This window comes from Hemiscyllium ocellatum, chromosome 7 (assembly GCF_020745735.1).
Source record: "Hemiscyllium ocellatum isolate sHemOce1 chromosome 7, sHemOce1.pat.X.cur, whole genome shotgun sequence".
Classification (NCBI taxonomy): domain Eukaryota; kingdom Metazoa; phylum Chordata; class Chondrichthyes; order Orectolobiformes; family Hemiscylliidae; genus Hemiscyllium; species Hemiscyllium ocellatum.
Window position 1 is genome coordinate 49061652 of NC_083407.1, and position 21118 is coordinate 49082769.

The window sequence follows — 21118 nt, forward strand, 5'->3', positions numbered from 1 at the left end:
CATCGTATATCAAAATAGAGACTGTTACTGGATTTGTCCTCCTGCTGGCACTTTGCTTATCTGTTATGTTTGCGATGTATAACTGTAAAGACTGATACAAATCTTTGCTTTAAATTATGTGTCATTTCTCTGTTCTCCATATGAATGCTCACATTTCATCCTCAAGGGCCCCACACTTACTTAAGCTGCTCTCTTTTTACCTATTTGTAGAAACCCTTGCTGTTTGACAAGACATACAAAACAATTTACTTTCGTAATCAATTTTCTCTCTCTTCAGCTTTTTAGTCATCCACAGCTGATCACCACTCCATAGAGGATCCTTAATTATGAGATCTCTTACTATTTCTCATTGCACAATACTAGATCTAAAGCAGTCCATTCCCAGGTAGATTCGGCAACAAACTGCTCTAAGAAGCAATCACTGACACACTCTATAAATTTGATTCCCATATCACCCTCACCCATCTGTCAATATGCAGATGAAAATCACCCATGACAATATTAGCATCCCTCTTGCATGCTGCAACTATTTCCCAGTTTATGTTTTATTCTGCAGTGCGGTAATTCTTTGGGGGCTTACAGACAATTCCCACCGATGACTTCTTTCCTTTGTCATTTTTTATTACCACCCACAGTAACTCTTCGTCATTATTGATTACATCTGTATTACAACTCCCAAACTCACTAATATCTTCCTTTATTAGCAAACCAACCCTATTTCCTTTCCTTTTTGCCTGTTTGTCTGGAAAATCAAATGACTACGAATAATGAATTCCCAGTCTTGGTTATCCTGTAGCCACGTCTCTATAATACCTATTAGGTCATATTCAGTTACTTTATTGATGTCGGAAACTCATGTGTCTTCTTACAAATGCTGTGTAAATTCAAATAGAGAGCCTCAAGCTTTGATGGTTTACCATTATTACTCTCTCTGGTTCTAATTTATTTGCTGCACTATTCTGTGTATATTTTCTACCCCTTCCTGTCACATTTTGATTATTGAAACAAACAAAGAAATTACTCGAAAATCTCAACAGGTCTGGTTGCATCTGAGGAGAGAGAAACAGAGTAAATATTTTGAGTCCAGTAACCCTTCACATGGTGATTAATGTTGACCTCTCCCTACCTTGTATCTCTGCATTCTCATTTCTTTTTTTGAACTTTCCTTTAAATAAACATTTCTACCCCTACTAATTAGTTTAGAATCCTTTCTACAGCCCCAAGTGCACAATTCACTAGAACCCAGCATGCTTCTAATGAAATCGCTTATTAATCCTACCTCCTTATACATAACCACATCTAACATAACCTGCTCCCATATAGATTCTGCAACATATGGCTCAAAGAAGAAATGGTTGCCACACCCTATAAAACTTGTCCCAACAGACGAGTCCTCTCATTCCCCAGTACTGTGCCAGAGCTCCATGAATTTCAATTCAGTCCTCACACCAAACTATAAGCTGCACATTTGCCTGTCTAATCATATGGTCTCCATGCCAATTTGTACATGGATTGAGTAATAAACTAGAGATTATTACTTTTGTGGTTCTGGTTTATAATTTAAGCCTAACCTGTTTGTAATCCCTTATTGGAATCTCTTTCCTCATCTTACTTACGTAGTTGGTACCTACAAGCTACCTCCTCCTGCCTCCTGCCATCTGGCAGAAGATACCGGAGCATTCGGTCTCTCATGGCCAGACTGTGCACCAATTTCTTCCCTCAAGCCATCAGGCTCCATAACACATCGAAAATTCTTTGCACAACTTTGAATTGCTGCTAGAACCATGTCTATTGATTATCATTCTTACATTACACTGTAATTTGCGTGTTTTGTACTTCTCATACACTTTACGTTGTCCTTTGTATTAGAATTAGAATCCCTGCCCAGTGGAAACAAGCCCTTCGGCCCAACAAGTCTATACCGACCTTCTGAAAAGTAACCCATTCCCCTACAATATATAATCCTGACTAATGCATCTAGCCTACACATCCCTGAACACTATGGGCAATTTAGCATAGCCAATTCATCCGACCTACACATCTTTGGATTGTGGGAGGAAACTGCAGCACCCAGATGAAACCCATGAAGACACGGGGAAAATGTGCAAATTCCACACAGTCATCCGAGGCTGGATTTGAACCTGGGTTCTTGATGCTGTGAGGCAACAGTGCTAACCACTGAGCCACCAAGCTGCCCCAAATGATTGTGTACGATGAGGTGGCTGTAGATAAAGTGAATGCATTAGTATGATAGTGGTGAAAGATGGATCCAAATCATGATGGCAAGGTTTTTGCAGAAGTCTCACCATTTTTTCACACACAGTCTGTCAATTTACTTACGGTTCGCAACATCTTCTGTCTATCTTATCCCCTTCTTCTCTCTTTCATCTCACCAAGTTTTCCCTCACCAAGTTTACTTGCTTTCCATTTGCTGGAAGATTGAATGTGGAAGATTAAGGGGTTGCTCCACAGGTTGAAGGTGACATACTTTTGAATAACTTCTGTTTAAGCACACTTTCTTGGTCATGTTGAAGATCAAGAGGCATGACAACAATGCCTCTATACCTGGGCCATGTATTCTTTGCACTGGATACATGTGGAAATTGGCAAAAAAATAGTCACCAGGGACCCAGCAGAGCACTTCCACCATCTTTGCTTGAACAGAGGTGATTTGAAAGTGCATCACCTGAAATTTATGGAGTGACTGCCTTCATTAGTATAGAGTCAAAACCATTTTTTTTGTCTATAAGCCTAATCGATGGTGAGTGATGCACAAATTCATGGCTTGAACCTGTGTTGGTCCAAGTAACCAGGACTACAGTTTGCCTGTCCTGTGGAGAAAGGGCTTGAGGTGGCAGGGCTAAGGAAATATGGGGAGGCTGTACTGGGACATCCTGCATGTGTCTTGGGGAGTTTCATGACGTGTACAGAGAACTGGATTAACTGGCCAAAGGTTGGACAGCCAATTGGAGTAAATAAAACCTCCATCCTCCCTTACAGTCCTTGGGGCACCAATATTTTACAGATGTTCATAATGCACCCCCACTACCATGTGTGGAGGCCATAGAGAGCAATGCTGGTTATAGAAAAGAAATGGTACAAAGCATCCAGAGTGATGCTATAAAAAGTGCCACATCAGACCCAACAACTTGACTAGAACCAGCTGCTTCACAAGCAAAGATGTAGTTACTTTAAATCAACCTGTCCAGAAATATTATGGCATGGGAAGGCAAATGGCTGAGTGATATTAATCATTGGACTATTAATCAAGAGACCCAGTTATTATCTGGGGACTTTGGTTCAAATCCTGCCAATAGCAAATGGTGGAATTTAAATTCAATAAAAATCTAAAATTAAGAATCTCATGATGACCATGAACCATTGGCTATTGTTGGGGGGATATCCCATTTAGTTTATGATGGAACTATGATGGAGATGGAACTACTATCCTTATACATGGCTTGAGATCAACAGCAATGTGGTTGATGGTCAACTGCCCTCTGGGCAATTAGGGATGAGTAATAAATATTGGCCCATTCAGCAATGCTCACATCCTGTGAATGCCACACCTCCAGCGCAGATGTGATATGAGTCCAGACCCAAGACCCTCAGAAGTTAATTTCGAAGTTTATTGCTTAACGTCAAAAAATATATTCAGCATTTGGAAATTATTTGGCACGTTCAAAATGAGAGAGAGAGAGAGAGAGAGAGAAATAGAAAGGAGGGGAAAGCAAATCTTCCATAGTTGGCATTGGATATTATTAAAAGGAATCTTTAACAATTTGAGCTTACAATGTTCACTCATTGATAAATCTATAATAGCATTGCTACCCATGTGTGTGTGACTTACATCGCAAGTGTAATATATTATAAATCAAATTTTGATTGTGCAGTTTGATCAGAATATGAAAATAGCTCCTTTCCAGCTAGCTGTTGCATATGGTTTATTCCAACCATGTTAAATCATTGTTGCAACAAAATTCTTCTAATCATTCATCAGGAATTGGTCCAACAGAAGTGTATTTAATACATGTAAATTGGTTTTTAAAAAATGAAATATTTTCAATTATCTCAAATGAATAACTTAAAGTGTCCATGTTGGTAAATGTAAGGATTAGTTTGAGTCTACATTCTTGAATTATAAGTCCACACATATGCAAAGATACAACTAATACTGTGTCTAATTATTTACATCTATAAATATTAGAGTCGAAAAGTGTGGCTCCGGAAAAGCACAGCAGGTCAGGCAGCATTCGAGGAACAGGGGATTGACGTTTCGGGCATAAGCCCTTCATCAGGAATGTCCTCACTTTCTTCATATTAAAATATTAGCCATGGAATTTTTCAATCAAATGTTAATTATTTCCTAATGAACTCATTTTAAGTATGTCACAACTATTCTTTCTGCACCATGAATTTCACTACACATCAATGATTTGAAGCTTTCTAATAATTAACTTTAGGAAGTGTTTTTAAAACACGCTACCATAAAAAGTCTACATTTAATTCTGAGTTTACTTGGCAGTAGCAAATTACTTCAGAATTTCTATGTTGATTTAAAATAGATAATTACTTTCAATATAACAAATACAAATTTCAGTACAAAGAGTTGCATAGCTTAATGTCAATGGAAAACAAGTTGTGAAATACTTACACAAGAATTACTTGAGTCAGCTCATTTAAGGATCTATTGAGTGGCGATTGGCATTAAATCTGTAAACGAGAGGAATGATCTCCTGGTGTTATCAGAAAAGAAAAATCCTGAAAAATCTAATTCTAGGTTGATTATTAAACAATCAGATTGGAGAAATGGCAGGCAAAAAAGAAATTACTTGGCTAACTCTTTTAAATTGTCAACCAGTTTGATTTGTATCTTGACAATGGGTTCCTACTACCTTTGAAGAATACTTATTAAAGGAAGTAAATGTCATGCAGCCAAACAAAGTAACACAGTGTCCTGCAAAAGTAAAGGAAATGTTCCAATTGTATGGAGTTAGATCTGTAAGGCCAACTTGATCTTGAGAATGTACAAAGTATTGTGAGGAAACCTGCCAAAAATGTCAATCATGCCTTTGGAGAGAAGTGCATTAATCAGCAACATAAAACACTTCAACAACTTAACTTGAACAGTAAGATAATATGTTAGCTATTCTCCCCTTTTTCCCTTGGACAGCTGAAGGCTCCACCTTCTAACAGGAACTGCTATAAAATGAAGCCTAAACAATACACATGTACACACATGGATCAAGCTGTAAAACTCCTTAAACTCTTGTTGCAAATAATTGAGTTACAATATTTATTTCACACTATATTCAGCTATTGCATAAAAAAGTCCAATTATGTCTTCAAACCACTAACATGTGGCAACACCTTCATTATAAAAGTATAAGATATAGAACATCACAGTACAGTAAAGGTCCTTTTGGATGATTCATGGCATCCTAGAATCCCTACCGTGCGGAAGCAGACCATTCAGCCATTGGTCCACACCAACCTCTGAAGTGCATTCCACCTGGCCGCACACCTCTACCCTATCTCTGTAACTCTGCATTTCCTATGGCTAACCCACCGAACCTACATACTATGGGAAATTTAGCATGCCCAATCCACCTGCATATCTTTGGACTGTGGGAGGAAACTGAAGCAGCCGGAGGAAGCCCGCACAGATATGGGGAGAATGTGTAAACTCCACACAGACAGTTACCTGAGTGCGGAATTGAACTGGGTCTCTGACATGTGAGACAGCAGTCTTCACCTCTGACTCACCATGTTGCCCTCGATTTGGCCCATCGAATCTGCTCTGCCATTCATTCAAGGCTGAAATGCTTCTCAACCCCATTCCCCCACCCTCTCTCCATAACCCTTGATCCCCATACCAATTAAGAACGTATCAATCCCTGTCTTGGTTGCTTGACCTCCCCAGCCTTTTGTGTCAATGAGTTCTACAAATGCATCACCCTTTGGCCAACACTATATCACTTCTTGCTATGGTTTAGTTTAATTTCTTAACAAGGTAACCCTCTTCCATCTGCCTGATCTTTTGATAGGATGTGTTTCCTTGGATATTTAACTCCCCAGTTCTTATCAACTTGCAAACATGTGATATCCACATGATACCTAATAATTTTAATCTGTGCTACAAGCTCATTTAGTTTATTTTGTATATTTAAATCCAATACCCTCAGTCCTGTATTGACTGCACTACTTCTCATAGTTGTCCCCTTATCTGCTGTATCGAAAGTTGGATTCTTGATTCTTTCTATGCACTCTGTCTTATTACTTGTTTGGAAACTTTAATCATCTCTGCTGAACCCTCTCCTCCTCACCTTCAACACGTTCCATAATTTTCCATGGAACTGAACTCCCACCACTATTTAGCTTAACAACCCCTCCACAACCCTACTTATGGGATTTGCCAGGATTCTGGCCCTAGCAAGACTCAGGTGGAGCCCGTCCAATAGAGCAGCTCCCTCCTTCCCCAGTACTAGTGCCAATGTCCCAATCTTTGCACCATATGTTTGCCTCTTTAATTATGTTGACCTTGTGCCAATTTGCTCATGGCTCAGGTAGTAATCCAAAGATTATTACCTTATTGGTTCTGCTTTTTAATTTAGCCCCCTAGCTGCTCATGTTCCCACAGCAAAAACTCTTTCCTCTTTCTACCTATATTGTTGGTACCTTCATGGAGCACAACAACTGGTTGCTTCCCGTCCTATTCCAAGTGCCTCAACAGTTTAGATGACGAAACTTGAACCCTGGCACCAGACAGACAACACAACCTTCAGGTCTCTCAATCCTGTCCACAGAGAACAGTATTTACTCCCCAACTGTACTATCCTCAATAACAACTATATTTCTCTGTTCTCTCATGTCTTGAACAGGTTCTATGGTCAGTTTGCTCATTCTCCTCATAGTCCCCACTCTAAATTACACAAGGAGCAATATTCTTAACCTTTTAGAGAAGCACAAAGGCTGAAGCTCCCTCAGCACTACCTTTTGAATCCCTCCACCTGCCTCACTGGTTGTCACACCTGACTGACCCTAACCACTGACCAAATCTGAAGTACTTAAGCTAAGGGGTGTGATTCAAAATTGGAGTGGTGCTGAGAAAGCACAGTAGGTCAGACAGTAGCCGAGGAGCTTTTGCCCAAAATGCTGATTTTTCCTGCTGCTCAGATGCTGCCTGACATAACAAACAATCAAGGTATTTTCAATGTATAATTTCAGATACATCACACTGTAAACTTTTGCTATAAATTCTGTGTCTTACAATTGTGTACTCCACAACCACCAGATAAAGGAGCAGCACTCCAAAAGCTAGTGCTTCCGATTAAATCTGTTAGACTGTAACCTGGTGTCGTGTGATTTTTAACTCTGCCTAAGGGGTGTGACTGCCTCCTGAAACAAAGTGCTCAAGTAATTATCTCCCTTCCTGATTTTTTATTTCAGAAATATACTTTATTCAAAAAATTATTTGGATCTCTATACAATTGGTCATGCCATTCTTGTGCACACATTACATTGTTTTACATACAGACATCAAAATTTATTTTCCATATATAAAAGTCTGTACATTTACTATCCAGCTCGTCTGCTGAGGTGTCAGTGGAGCCCAAACAGGTGGGCCTCCTGTTCTTCTTAGGCCAGCAGATGTTACACGGTGGTCTTTCCCCACCGCGTCTTGTTGGCAACTGCCCCAAGCTTCAGCGCAACCCTCAACACGTCGTCCTGGACCTTGGAATATGCCAGTCTGTAACACTCAGTCGAGGTCAACTCCTTCAGCTGGAAGATCAACAGGTTTCGGACTGCCCAAAGAGCGTCTTTCAAAGAACTGATGATCCTCCAGGCACAGTTGATGTTCGTCTCGGTATGCATCCCGGGGAACAGACTGTAGAGCACGGAGTCCCGCGTCACGGTGCTGCTCGGGACAAACCTCGACAAACACCGCTCATTCCTCTCCAGACTTCCTTTGCGTAGGCACATTCCAGAAGGTGGTGTGTGACAGTCTCGTCCCCCTCGCAGCCGCTTCGAGGGCAGCATGCGGTGCGGCAGAGTATATAGGCGTGCATAAAGGATCTCACAGGCAGAGCCCTTCTCACCACTAGCCAAGCCATGTCTTGGTGCTTGTTGGAAAGTTCTGGCAATGAGGCATTCTGCCTAATGGCTTTGACAGTCTGCTCAGGGAACCGCTCGATTGGATCTGCCCTCTCCTTTTCCCGAAGGGTCTCAAGGACACTACGTCCTGACCACTTCCTGATGGATTTGTGGTCAAAGATGTTTTTCTTCATAAACTTCTCCACGAAGGACAGGTGGTACGGAAGGTCCAACTACTCGGAGCGTTCCGCGGCAGCGAGGCCAGGCCCATCCTTCGCAACACCGGGGACAGATAGAACCTCAGTACGTAGTGACACTTGGTGTTTGCCAGGGATCCACGCACAGCTTGATGCAGCCACACACAAAGGTGGCCATCAGGGTGAGGGTGGCATTGGGTGTATTTTTTCCCTCGTTGCCTAGATCTTTGTACAGCGAGTTCCTTCGGACCCGGTCCATCTTTGACCTCCATATAAACTGGAAGATGGCCCGGGTGACTGCAGCGGCACAGGTTCTGGGAATAGGCCAGACCTGTGCCATGAATAATAGCAATGACAGTGCCTCACACCTGATGACCAGGTTTTTTCCCGCGATGGAGAGCGACCATAGCTTCCATCTGCCCAGTTTCTGCCTCACTTTGCTGATATGCTCCTCCTAAGACTTGGCGCACGCCCCAGACCCCCGAACCAAATACCCAGCACCTTCAGGTGGTCGGTCCTGACGGTGAAGGGGATCAAGGATTGGTCGGCCCAGTTCCCGAAGAGCATGGCCTCGCTCTTGCCTCAGTTTACCTTGGCCCCTGAGGTCTGTTTGAACTGGTCAAATATGCACATTAGTCTGCACATGGACAGCAGATCCGAGCAGAAAACGGCGACGTCATCCATGTACAGGGAGGCCTTAACCTGCAGGCCCCCGCTGCCAGGAATAGTCACCCCTTCACCGAGTTGATGTTCCAATTTTAGTATATGTGTTGCTGAAGTGATAAATTCTGAGTGGGAGTTCCTCAAGCAACCATGATTTGCCCAAGATGTGGACACTATGAACCACAATAAGGTCAACAAGCTCCCCAACATACAGTTACAATACATAGACTGACCTGGCCTATTCTAATTACTTTGTTCTTAATTTGATTTTTAAAAGTCTTTTAGTTTGTAGCCTTTAAGTATTTCCCATATTTACCTTCAATCAGCAAGTAATCTATAACAGTCAAATTAGCATGAATAACCAACCAATGAACCTATGATGGTTTACCTGTGATGTCACTCTTATGAGAATAAAGAGGAGTTTGAGACATGACTGGAATGGTGTTATGGCCCCATCATATCTTATTAACAGAGAAGTTATAGCTTGGATTAGTTTAGATTTTAACAAAGCAGTTCCTCCCTACAATATTAGCATGAAATTCTGCAGACCTTTCTTCAACAATAATACTGAATTGTATTCACAAAAGATATGTAGATAAAATACAATAAAGTGACTATCCACTATAGTACAAATTCAAAGGTTTTTAAACACAATAAATGTATACCCCTATTAATCTTAAAACATTCCTTTATAAATTGAAAAGAAACTAAACAGTTTTTGTATAACACCCAAAGCACCACTTGTAACAGATTCCATGTACTTAACACCTTTAACACAAGTTTAAGTCACTTCTTCAACTTTTAGATTGGAAAGACAAATGCCTTCTTTGTGGAGCCATGTGACACCTGCTTTAATGTTCTCATTTTCAAGTTACCTCTTCAAGGTTATATCCTAGCACTTCCAGTTTGGAGCCAACACTAATTTTTCACTCAGGCAGCCTGGTTCATTATATACCTATTATTGGCCTATATTGCCATCCTATTTCAAAGACTTCACAGGATTTAAAATAAAAACTAAAATCCATAAGTCTCAGTCTTCATGCTGTGGGAGTCTGCCCTAAAAATCAAGATCTAAAATCCTCTAAAAACCTCACAAAAAACCCAATTATTTATCTTTCTGAATTGCAAAACAATGGAAAACAAATAAAAGTCCATCGGTGACGCACACAAAATTAAAATCACCATGGCTTGTGAAATTCAAATTAATTGTTTACTTCAGGCACACATAAAACCCATTAGTTACTAACTCAAAAACCAGAAATCCAAACTCACAATGAATATTTAAAAATACATCAATCATACTATTTACATTATTATGGGGAATTAAAAACATCAAGCAGAATTTGCCATTGATTTTCATTGATTGGTTGAATGACTTATTGTCACTTGCAAATCACAGTGAATAATACAGTAAAATACAGGGAAAAGCTTCAATGGCCTCCACAATCTGGCACCATTTTGAATTGTTTAACAATAAAAAGAATAAAAAGATGCAACTAAAAGAGAGTCTATCTTTGTTCTGCTGTCTCCACCATGAGTCCTGGGTTAGCTCACCAACGATACCTGTACTGCCATCCCTCCTCCACTGCCTGCACTGGACCCATTAATGTAGTAGTCAGCACTCTTTGGATGCCATCTCTTCACTACTGTGTCCACCTTGCTAATGCTACCAACAAGTCCCATGCTGAATCCACACTTGCCCTGCAACCAGGAATCCTCAGCTCTGCTACTGCTGCCATCTCGCCAATAACTGGGAGTCCCTGCTCTGGGCCTACTGTGGCTGGAACTAGGATACCCAACTCCACTGCCACCTTGATGACGCCAGGAGTCCTCACTCTGGACATACCATACTATCAGTGCTACACCTGCCATCTTGCCAATGACAGGAGTCCCCAATCTGGGCCTTCTGCAATTAGGAGACCCTGGCTCCACTGCCAGACCAGGCTGCCACCATTCCAATGTCCTGCTCTGGCCGCCCTTCTCTGAGATGTCATCTTGCCGGTGCTGCCATCTTGATGAGCCCATGGTGACTGCTTCTGCTGCCATCTCCACTCACTAGAGGAGCTTTTCTGCTGCTGCCAGTCCTGAACGTCAGGAGGATGTCCTTTATTCTGCCACCTCCAATGACTGGGAGGAGCCGTGTTTGCCACTGTCAGTAAAGGTGATGTTCCTTCTTCTTAATGTCCTCAATTTGTTCCTCAGAAGCCTGCACCCACTCTTCCAGCTTGCCAGCATCCATCAGATCCTGTCTCTGCCTCATCTAGATGTGCAGACTGTAGCATGTGTTGATTGTGTGTAACATTCCATCTGGAGTTTAATGCATTCCTCGGATGGCTCCAGTAAAAGAATGGGCTATGATGTGTTATGTTCAGCCTTAATCAAAGAGTTACAAAATGGTTCATATAATGGAGTAATGTTTCAAGAACAAGCAAAAATCCTGATGCACACCTTCCTCCATTACATGAGTTTAGTCCATTGCTCCATGCTTACTAGTCAGACAGTAGTTTTACAATGAAAAGCATTGGTGCTCTCCAAAGTGCATTATCCAAGTGTAGAACTGGATTCTAAGTGGGTCGAAGATGTACCATGAAGTGGTAAGACTGGTGCATTTCCAATGCCAATTTCTGTAGACAGGGTGTGCAGGCATTCATTGCCCATGGAGCATAACCTAAAATGTTGGGGACTGCCTTAAAAATAGAAGCACAGTAAAGCAAGCATCAAGTTGGAGGCACCGAGAACCTGTTCTGACTTCCATGTTAAGAATTGGTGCTGTCTAGTTTCCTTCTGCCACCTGGGAGAATAGGACATTGTATACAAATGAGATGAGATGAGCTAGTAATGAAATTTAAATGTGTGCAAATAGGTTTCTCGCCACTCACCAGTGAGATTCTTGTCTCATCATTCAAACCTAGGGTGTAAAATTGGACTTTCTTTTGTCAATGTTCTGAATCTCATTTCTCCCTAGGTCACCACATTTGTTCACCCAACTCACCTGTGCCCACATTGCTTAGGGGGCTGGGAAATTCAGCCCATTATTTCATTGCTGTTTGGAGACAACTTTTCCAGATAAATTGGCTAATGATCTGCCTAGATATTAAAGTAACCATGTCAACAGTACATGAAGCATTCGAGATCTTTTACCACAATGATAAAGTGCCTGTTAATATCTTTAATTTATATGGAGCAAAAAAAGCCTCACAAAATAACAGCTGTTCTTAACAATGAATGTGGCATGCATTATAAGTTGGCTTTAATTTTTTATTTAATTTGTTGGTTAAGTGCGAGTTACATCATGTTTTGGTGAATGATTCTTGCCATGAGGCCCAGTGAGATTTCTCACAACACAGAACGTGGAACACAGAAAGGTACAACACAGAATAGGCCGTGCTGAGGATTAATCCTAACGTAAAATAAAATAACCTAACTTATGCACTCCTCAATTCCCTGCTATCCATGTGCATGTCTAGCAGTCGCTTAAATGTCCCACATAACTCTGCTTAAACCACCACTACGGGGGATCCAAGATGGCGGCGACCCAGCAAGACTGAGTCCACAGTGCTCTACCCAAAACTTGGGAAAAGTGGGCTATCCACCCCCACCACACTCACTAAACCATTTATAATAGTTGTTAACCTTAAATAGTTACCTATTAGTACATTTAAATAGTCTAATACTAGCTGGAAAATGAGTAAAGGGAAGGGAACAGGCGGCTCTAAGAAAGCAGGGACCCCTCCCCCACCCTCTCCCTCTTCATCTGCAACAAAGGTGTCTTCAGCTACTTCAGGAGATTTACCAATGAAGATGAGCTTTGAGGAGATGTTTGCCAGGTGGGAGGCGAAGATTGATGCTTTTATCGATGAGTCTCGGCAGAGCAGAGAAGCACTAGCAGCCGAGCTGCAGAAGCAGGGCAGAGACATTCAGGAATTGGAGTGCCGAGTCAGAGAGGTGGAGTCGAAGGCCGCAGCCTCAGAGACTGCGATAAAATCGGCAGCCGACCACATCCGTTTTCTCGAGAATCAAGTCCAGAACCTAGAAAACCACATTGATGACCTCGAAAATCGATGTCGTAGAAAAAATATTCGGTTGTTGGGCCTGCCCGAGCAGGAAGAGGGAGGTCAGCTGACAGCATTCTTAGAGCATTGGCTGCCACAACTTTTAAATCTGCAGGCTGGATCAGGCCAGGTAAGGGTAGAATGGGCCTACCAGGTCACAGTACGTGGGCCCGGCTCAACCCAGCGCCCACGCCCGGTCCTGTTCCAGCTGCAGAGCTATAGGGAGAGGCAGATGCTCCTGGAAGCCTCAAGAAATCTGGGAAAAGATCCCCAAGCTATGACCCACAAAGGATCCAGGATCATGCTGTTCCAGGATTTCTTCCCAGCTTTGGTCCGAAAGAGGAAGGCATTCGATGAGGCGAAGAAGCGTTTAAGGGACTTAAATATCCAGTACTCCTTACGATATCCAGCGACGCTACGCCTTAGCCACGAAGGATCCATATATAACTTCGGATCACCGGAGAAGGCTAAGGAATTCTTGGACTCTCTTAAATAAACTGTAAGAGATTGTGGACGCTGGTCTGCCTTTCCCATTATTTTGGTTTACATCCCTTCATCTTTTCCTATCTTTCCCCCTATGTGTGTATGTATATATATACATATATGTTGGGGCGTTTGGTTAATGTTGATGGGGAGAGGTGGTTACCTTATTCTATTTTACTTCTGTTTTTAGGAGCGGGGTTGTTTTTCTTTCCCCTGTTATTTTGTGGTATTATATTTAAGTATTACATGTTGAGATTGTAATCTTATAGTTATATATGGTATTAATATTCCCAAATATATTTAGATGTGGGTGTGGGTGGGGGTGGGGTGTTCACTGTTAACTCCAGCTTTATATTATATTTGAATTCTCCTCATTTTATTGAGGAACACCTGGGTCAAGGGTGGGGCACTGGTTGGAAGAGGGTAAGATGGACTGTGGGAGAGGAAGTGATGCTCCCTGGGAACAAGGGAGAAAATCTCGAATTCGGAATGTTTTATATTTTTTATACTTAGAAAGAGTTTTTTGTTATATTGTTTTGAGTGTATCAGAGAATCTTTACTTTTGTAAATCTTGTATGCTCCATGCTCGGGATGTTCTAGATAGGGTTTCCCCTCCCGAGGGGTCTCGGATCTGTCCAGATGATTATGGCTGAACAGTCGGTTAAGTGGTGCACCTGGAATGCCAGGGGGAGTAATTCGCCAGTTAAAAGGAAGAAAATATTATCAAATCTTAAGAAGGAGAGAGTTGATATAGCTCTCCTACAGGAGACACACCTGTCGGATAAAGAACACTTAAAATTACGACAGGGCGGATTTGATCAGGCCTTTTTTTCCTCTTTTAATTCAAAAAGCAGGGGAGTCGTTATCCTTCTCCGGAAGAACTTCCCTTTGAAAATTCTAAATCAGATACAAGACGAATCTGGACGATATATTTTGATTAAAGCCCTCATAAATGGAGAGGAATATGGGATCTTAAATGTATACTGCCCCCCGGCACACCCCTTTAAATTCATAACGGAAGCTTTTTCAAAACTGATGGCCTTTGGTGCCCGTCATACAATTATAGGGGGAGACTTTAATTGTATTATGGATCCGGAAACAGACAGGATTCCCAAGAGAGCCACTGGAGTATCTCCCAGATCTAGACAACTGGCGGACCTGAATAAAGAATTAGGATTGGTAGATGTATGGAGATGTCTCCATCCACAGGGTAGAGATTTTTCTTTCTACTCTAATCCACATAAATGTCACACAAGAATTGATATGTTTTTTGCCCCATCGATTTTTCTAAACTCTATAGCAACCTGTAAAATAGGTACTATAGCAATCTCTGACCATGCCGCTGTATACATGGAAACTAAGGTAAAGAACAATGGGACAACTGCTCGGCATTGGCGTATGGACCCCTTCCTGATAAAAGATAGCAAATTTTTTAAGTACTTCTCCCAAGAACTTAAAACTTTTTTAGAAATTAATACTGGTACGGCTAGCAATCCGTCAATGATGTGGGAGACCATCAAAGCTTATGCACGAGGTTTGATCATCTCCTATTCAGCGACCCAGAGGAAAATGAAGGGAGAGCAACAGCGTCTGCTCGAAGCTCGCCTAAAAGCAGCCGAAACAGCATACGCTGATAGACCTTCTATCACAAAATTGCAGAGGATTACAGCTCTTAGGACAGCTTTAAACACCGCGCTTACTCAAACGGCTAAAAGGGAAATATTATTTGCGAAACAAAGATTATATGAATATGGCGACAAACCGGGTAGATACTTAGCATTTCTTGCAAAGAAAAAGAAAGCCCCTCAAACTATTCCGACCATCAAGGAAAGTACAGGTACCCTGACTCATGATCATAAAAAGATCAATGCGACCTTTAAAGAATTTTATTCTGAACTATATAGATCGCAGGATTGTGAAGATAGGATTAGGAGGATGCAGTCATTTTTTAAAAATTTGACCTTCCCGGGCCTGACTCCGGAACAGGTGTCGGCCCTAAATACTCCTTTAACAGTCCAAGAAATACTTGAGGCAATTAGGCAACTTCAGAGCGGAAAAGCACCGGGCCCGGATGGTTTTCAAGCTGAATTCTATAAAGAATTTACAGGAATATTGGTTGACCCACTTATGGATATGTATAATTTTGCGCATAGTCAGGTCTGTCTCCCGCCCACGCTGAAAGAAGCAAATATTTCTCTTATCCTCAAAAAAGGAAAAGACCCAGAAGATTGTGCATCTTACAGACCAATATCCTTACTAAATGTAGACTTTAAAATTCTCTCAAAAATGTTAGCACTAAGACTAGAAAGGGTACTGCCATATATTATAAAGGAGGACCAGACGGGATTTATTAAGGGCCGCAGATCATCCAATAATATCAGAAGGGTCTTGAATATGATCCAAGCCTGTCATCAGGGAAAGATACCAGGAGTAGTAATTTCATTGGATGCGGAAAAGGCATTTGATAGGGTTGAATGGTCATATTTATTTTACACATTGGAAAGGTTTGGCATTGGACAGGTGTTTACCAAATGGGTTTCAACATTGTATAATGACCCCAAAGCAGCTGTTATTACTAATGGGTTAAGATCGGATGGCTTCAGTGTGGGTAGGGGCTGCCGTCAAGGATGTCCTCTCTCACCATTGTTGTTTACACTGATAATCGAACCATTAGCAGAAGCCATCCGGACTGATCCTAATATAACGGCCCCGAGGATTGATACAGGTAAACACAAAATTACCCTCTATGCAGATGACGTTCTCTTATTCCTCAGTAATCCTTCAATGTCAGTGCCTCGTCTAATTCAAGTTATTAATACATTTAGTGCATTCTCAGGCTATAAAATTAATTTTTCAAAATCGGAAGCCATGCCAATGGGTGGTCTGGCTATGATACCCCACTTAATGGACGGATCCCCTTTTCCCTTCCGTTGGTCCCTGGAGGGCTTCTTATATTTAGGTATTTTTATCACGCCAGTATTTGATCAGCTGTATAGGGCTAATTTTGTACAATTAATGAAAAGGGTAAGGCAGGACCTCCAGCGATGGAGAGACCTTCCGATTTCCTGGCTAGGGAGAATAGCATTAATTAAAATGAATGTTCTGCCCCGTCTCTTATATCCTATGAGAATGCTCCCGCTGATGCTGCCAAGGCTAGCCCTACGTAAATTATATGGCTGGTTGGGCTCCTTTATTTGGAACCATAGACGGCCCCTTATTAAGCTGAAGAAGCTACAGCTTCCACAGGCAAGGGGAGGACTGGACTTCCCAGACTTTAGGAAATATCAGTTAAGCTCCCTACTAAGTTACATAGCTGATTGGGTTTCATCTGATCCACAATCAATTTGGCTGGATATCGAAGCCTCCCAAGTAAAATACCCACTTATTAACCTTTTATTTTCAGATAAGAGGAAAATCATTACAGACCACTGTAAAAATCCCATAATATTAAACACAATTAAGGCCTGGAATATAATGCGGCAAAATGAGGGTAACTCACATAAAACATCCCCCCATGCACCAATAGTAGGCGCATGGGGATTCCAACCGGGGATTACAGATGCCACCTTTAAACTCTGGAGATCCAGGGGCATCTCATGCTTAGGGGACCTATTTAAAGATGGGATCCTGATGTCCTTTGAGCAGCTGCGTCTGAAATTCGGAATACCTAATGGGGATCTCTTTCGATACTTCCAAGTTCGAAATTATATACAGAGGAAGACTACATTAATAGATAGTCTTTATAAATCAGACAGAGAACGTAATGTCTTACGACCAGCGGGGGCATCCTCCGTTAGTACTATATACCATTTGCTACATGATGGAGTCTCAGGAGACATGGATGACCTGCTTAAAACATGGGAGCAGGACTTGGGGCTAGAAATCTCTGAGGATATGTGGAATGACATTTAGGAAAATGCTAGAAGAATTGCTATCTGTAACAGAACTCAGGCTATCCAACTAAAGATACTTCATAGGGCCCATATAGCTCCGGCTCGACTGGCAAAATTTAAGGCAGGAGCATCTCCAATGTGTCCTAAATGCAAAATAGAGTGGGTACTCTTGTACATTGTCTGTGGACTTGTCAGAAAATCCGCAGATACTGGACTAAAGTGGCAAATACCCTGACAGAAATTTTAGGAACGGAAATTAGGGTGGACCCTGTATCTCTCCTTTTGGGCTTTTCGAACCTCTCATCTCTGGATATGCATGGGAAGAGACTATTTTCTATTCTCTCTTTCTGTGCAAGGAAAAATATTTTGGTGAACTGGGTGGCTGAGGGCCCCCCTGGACTTTCAAATTGGCACAGATTAATTATGGAATATATCCCCCTTGACTTCCTCACAAATATGGTGCACCGAAAGACTGAATTATTTTATAAAATATGGCAGCCCTTTTTGAATTATATAAATGCAGATATTTCGGCTATCCTAACAAGGGCTTTTATTTAGTGAAGATTTCAGACCGGGCTGCTCCGGGGCCCCTTGGGAGAGGAATCCTGCGCGAATACGGGTTTTATTATATTTGATGTTTATACATTCCGAGCATGTAAGAGACTTAGGTATACACTCTGGTTAGTTATAGGTTAGATTAGTAGAAAGTTGAGTTCTTTTTTCTTTCTTTTTTCGTTTCTTTTTTTTTCTTTTTTTGTTTTCTTTCTTTCTCTTTTCTTTGTTAAATTATGACTATTGTATATATGATTTAATTGTACATCAATGTTTGTATTTGAGAGTTTTGTTTATTTTGTAAATTTGCAAAAATGTTAAATTTCAATAAAAATATCTACAAAAAAAAAACCACCACTACAGCTGGCAACGCATTCCATGCATTCACAACTCTCTGTGTAAAGAACCTACCTCTGACGTCTCCTCTATACCTTTCTCCTAATATCTTAAAACTATGACCCTTTGTGCCAGGCAATTCTGCTCTGGGGAAAAGTCTCTATTGACTCTACCCATGCGTCTCATTACCTTGTATACATTCAGCAGGTCATCTCTCTTCCTCCTTCTCTCCAGAGAGAAAAGTCCAAGCTTAGTCAACCTCTCTTCATAAGACAAGCCCTCCAGTCCAGGCAGCATCCTGGTAAACCTTCTTTGCACCCTCTCCAAAACCTCTGTATCTTTCCTATAGTAGGGCGACCAGAACTGGACACAATTTTCCAAGTGCGGTCTCACTAGGGACTTGTGGAGCTGTAGCAAAACCTCGCAGCTATTAAACTCGATCCCCCTGTTAATGAAAGCCAAAACACCACATGCTTTCTTAACCCTATCAACTTGGGTGGCAATTTTGAGGGATCTATGTACTTGAACACCAAGATCCCTCTGTTCCTCCACACTGCCAAGAATCCTGTCTTTAATCCTATATTCTGCATTCATGTTCGCCCCTCCAAAATGCATTGCTTCACATTCATCTAGGTTGAACGCCATCTGCCATTTCTCAGCCCAGCTCTGCATCCTATTTATGTTGCATTGCAGCCTGCAATAGCCTTCAATACTAGCAACGGCACCTCCAACCTTTGTGTCATCAGCAAATTTACTAACCCACCCCTCAATCTCCTCATCCAAGTCATTTATAAAAACCACAAAGAGCAGAGGCCCAAGGACACCACTCAACACTGACCTTCAGGCAGAATACTTTCTATAACCACTCTCTGCCTTCTGTCAGCCAACCAAGTCTGAATCCAGATAGCCAAATCTCCCTGTATCCCATACCTCCTGACTTTATGAATGATCCTATCATGGGGAACCTTATCAAATGCCTTGCTGAAGTCCATTTACACCACATCCACTGCTTGACCATCATTGACCTGTCTTGTCACCTCCTCAAAGAACTCAATAAGACTTGTGAGGCATGACCTGTCCCTCACATAGCCATGCTGACTGCTTTTAATCATGCTATGCTTTTCCAAATAGTCATTTATCCTATCCCTCAGAATTCTTTCCAAACCTTGCTGACCACAGACATAAGACTGACTGGTCTGTAATTGCCAATGATTTCCCTATTACCTTTCTTGAAAAGAGGAACAACATTCGCCTCCTTCCAATCCTCCGGTACGACTCCCGGGGAGAGTGAGGAAGCAAAGATCTTCGCCAATGGCTTAGCAATCTCCTTTCTCACTTTCTCACAGCCTAGGATAAATCTGGTCCGGTCCTGGGAACTTATCAATCTTAATGTTTGCCAAAATTTCCAGCACATCAACTTCATCAATCTTGATCTGTCCAAGCCTATATCCCAGCTCCTTAAAGTTCTCATTCACAACAAGGTCCATTTTCTTAGTGAAAACTGAAGCAAAGAACTTATTTACAGCTTTCCCTATCTACTCAGATTCCATGCACAAGTTCCCTATGCTATCCCTGATCAGCCCTACCTTCTCCCTGATCATTCTCTTATTCCTCACATATGAGTAAAATAGCTTTGGGTTCTCCCTAATCCTTCTTGCCAAGCCTTTCTTGTGCCCACTCCTGGCTCTCCTCAGTCCATTTCTGAACTCCTTTCTAGCAAGCCTGTAATCCTCTAAAGCTGTGCTAGATCCTTGTTTCCTCCACCTTACATAAGCTGCCTTCTTCCTATTGACGAGAAGCTCCTCTGCTGTCATCATCCAAGGCTCCTTAATCTTATCCCTTCTTACCTGTCTCAGAGGAACACATTTGTGCATCACTCACACCAACTGCTCCTTAAACAGTCTCCACATGTCTGCTGTGCCCTTTCTGTGGAACAACTGCTCCCAGTCTGTACTTCCCAACTCCTGTCTAATCATGTCATAGTTTCATTTTCGCCAATTAAATATCTTCCCTCGTTACCTGCTCCTTTCCTTCTCCAAGGCTACAGTAAATGTCAGGCAGTTGTGGTCACTGTCACCAAAGTGTTCTCCCACTGCAAGATCTGACACATGTCCTGGCTCATTGCTGAGCACCAAATCCAAAATGGCCTCTCCTCTCATCAGCCCGTCTACATACTGAGTAAGGAAACCGTCCTGAACACACCTGACAAAAACGGCTCCTTCCAAACCATCTTCACTGAGGAGATTCCAGTCAATACTGGGAAAATTGAAGTCACTCATACCAACAACCCTGCTACATGTCCATTTTCCCAAAATCTGCCGGCATATCAGTTCTTCAATCTCTCTATTGCTACTGGGGGTCTGTAGAAAACCCCCAATGAGGTGGCTGCTCCCTTGCTGTTCCTAACTTCCACCTATACTGATTCAGTAGACAAACCTTCCTCAACAACCTTCGTTTATGTAGCTGTGATGCACTCTCTGATTAGCAATGCTACACCCCCTCCTCTATTTCCACCTTCCCTGTTATTTTTAAACTTTCTAAACCCTGGAACATCAAGCAACCATTCCTGCCCCTGTGAAACCCACGTCTCCATTATGGCCACAACATCATAGCCCCAAGTACTGATCCACGCTCTAAGTTCATGACTCTTATTTCGGACACTCCTTGCATTAAAGCAGACACACTTTAACCAATCCCTTTGTTATATCATGTGAAAAACCTTCCTGATAGATTCACTACATCCTATCACTGCCCCATCTACAACTACCCCCCTCTCAGATATGTAGCTCTGGTTCCCATTCCCTGCCAAACTAGTTTAAACCCTCCTGAACCACACGAGCAAATCTCC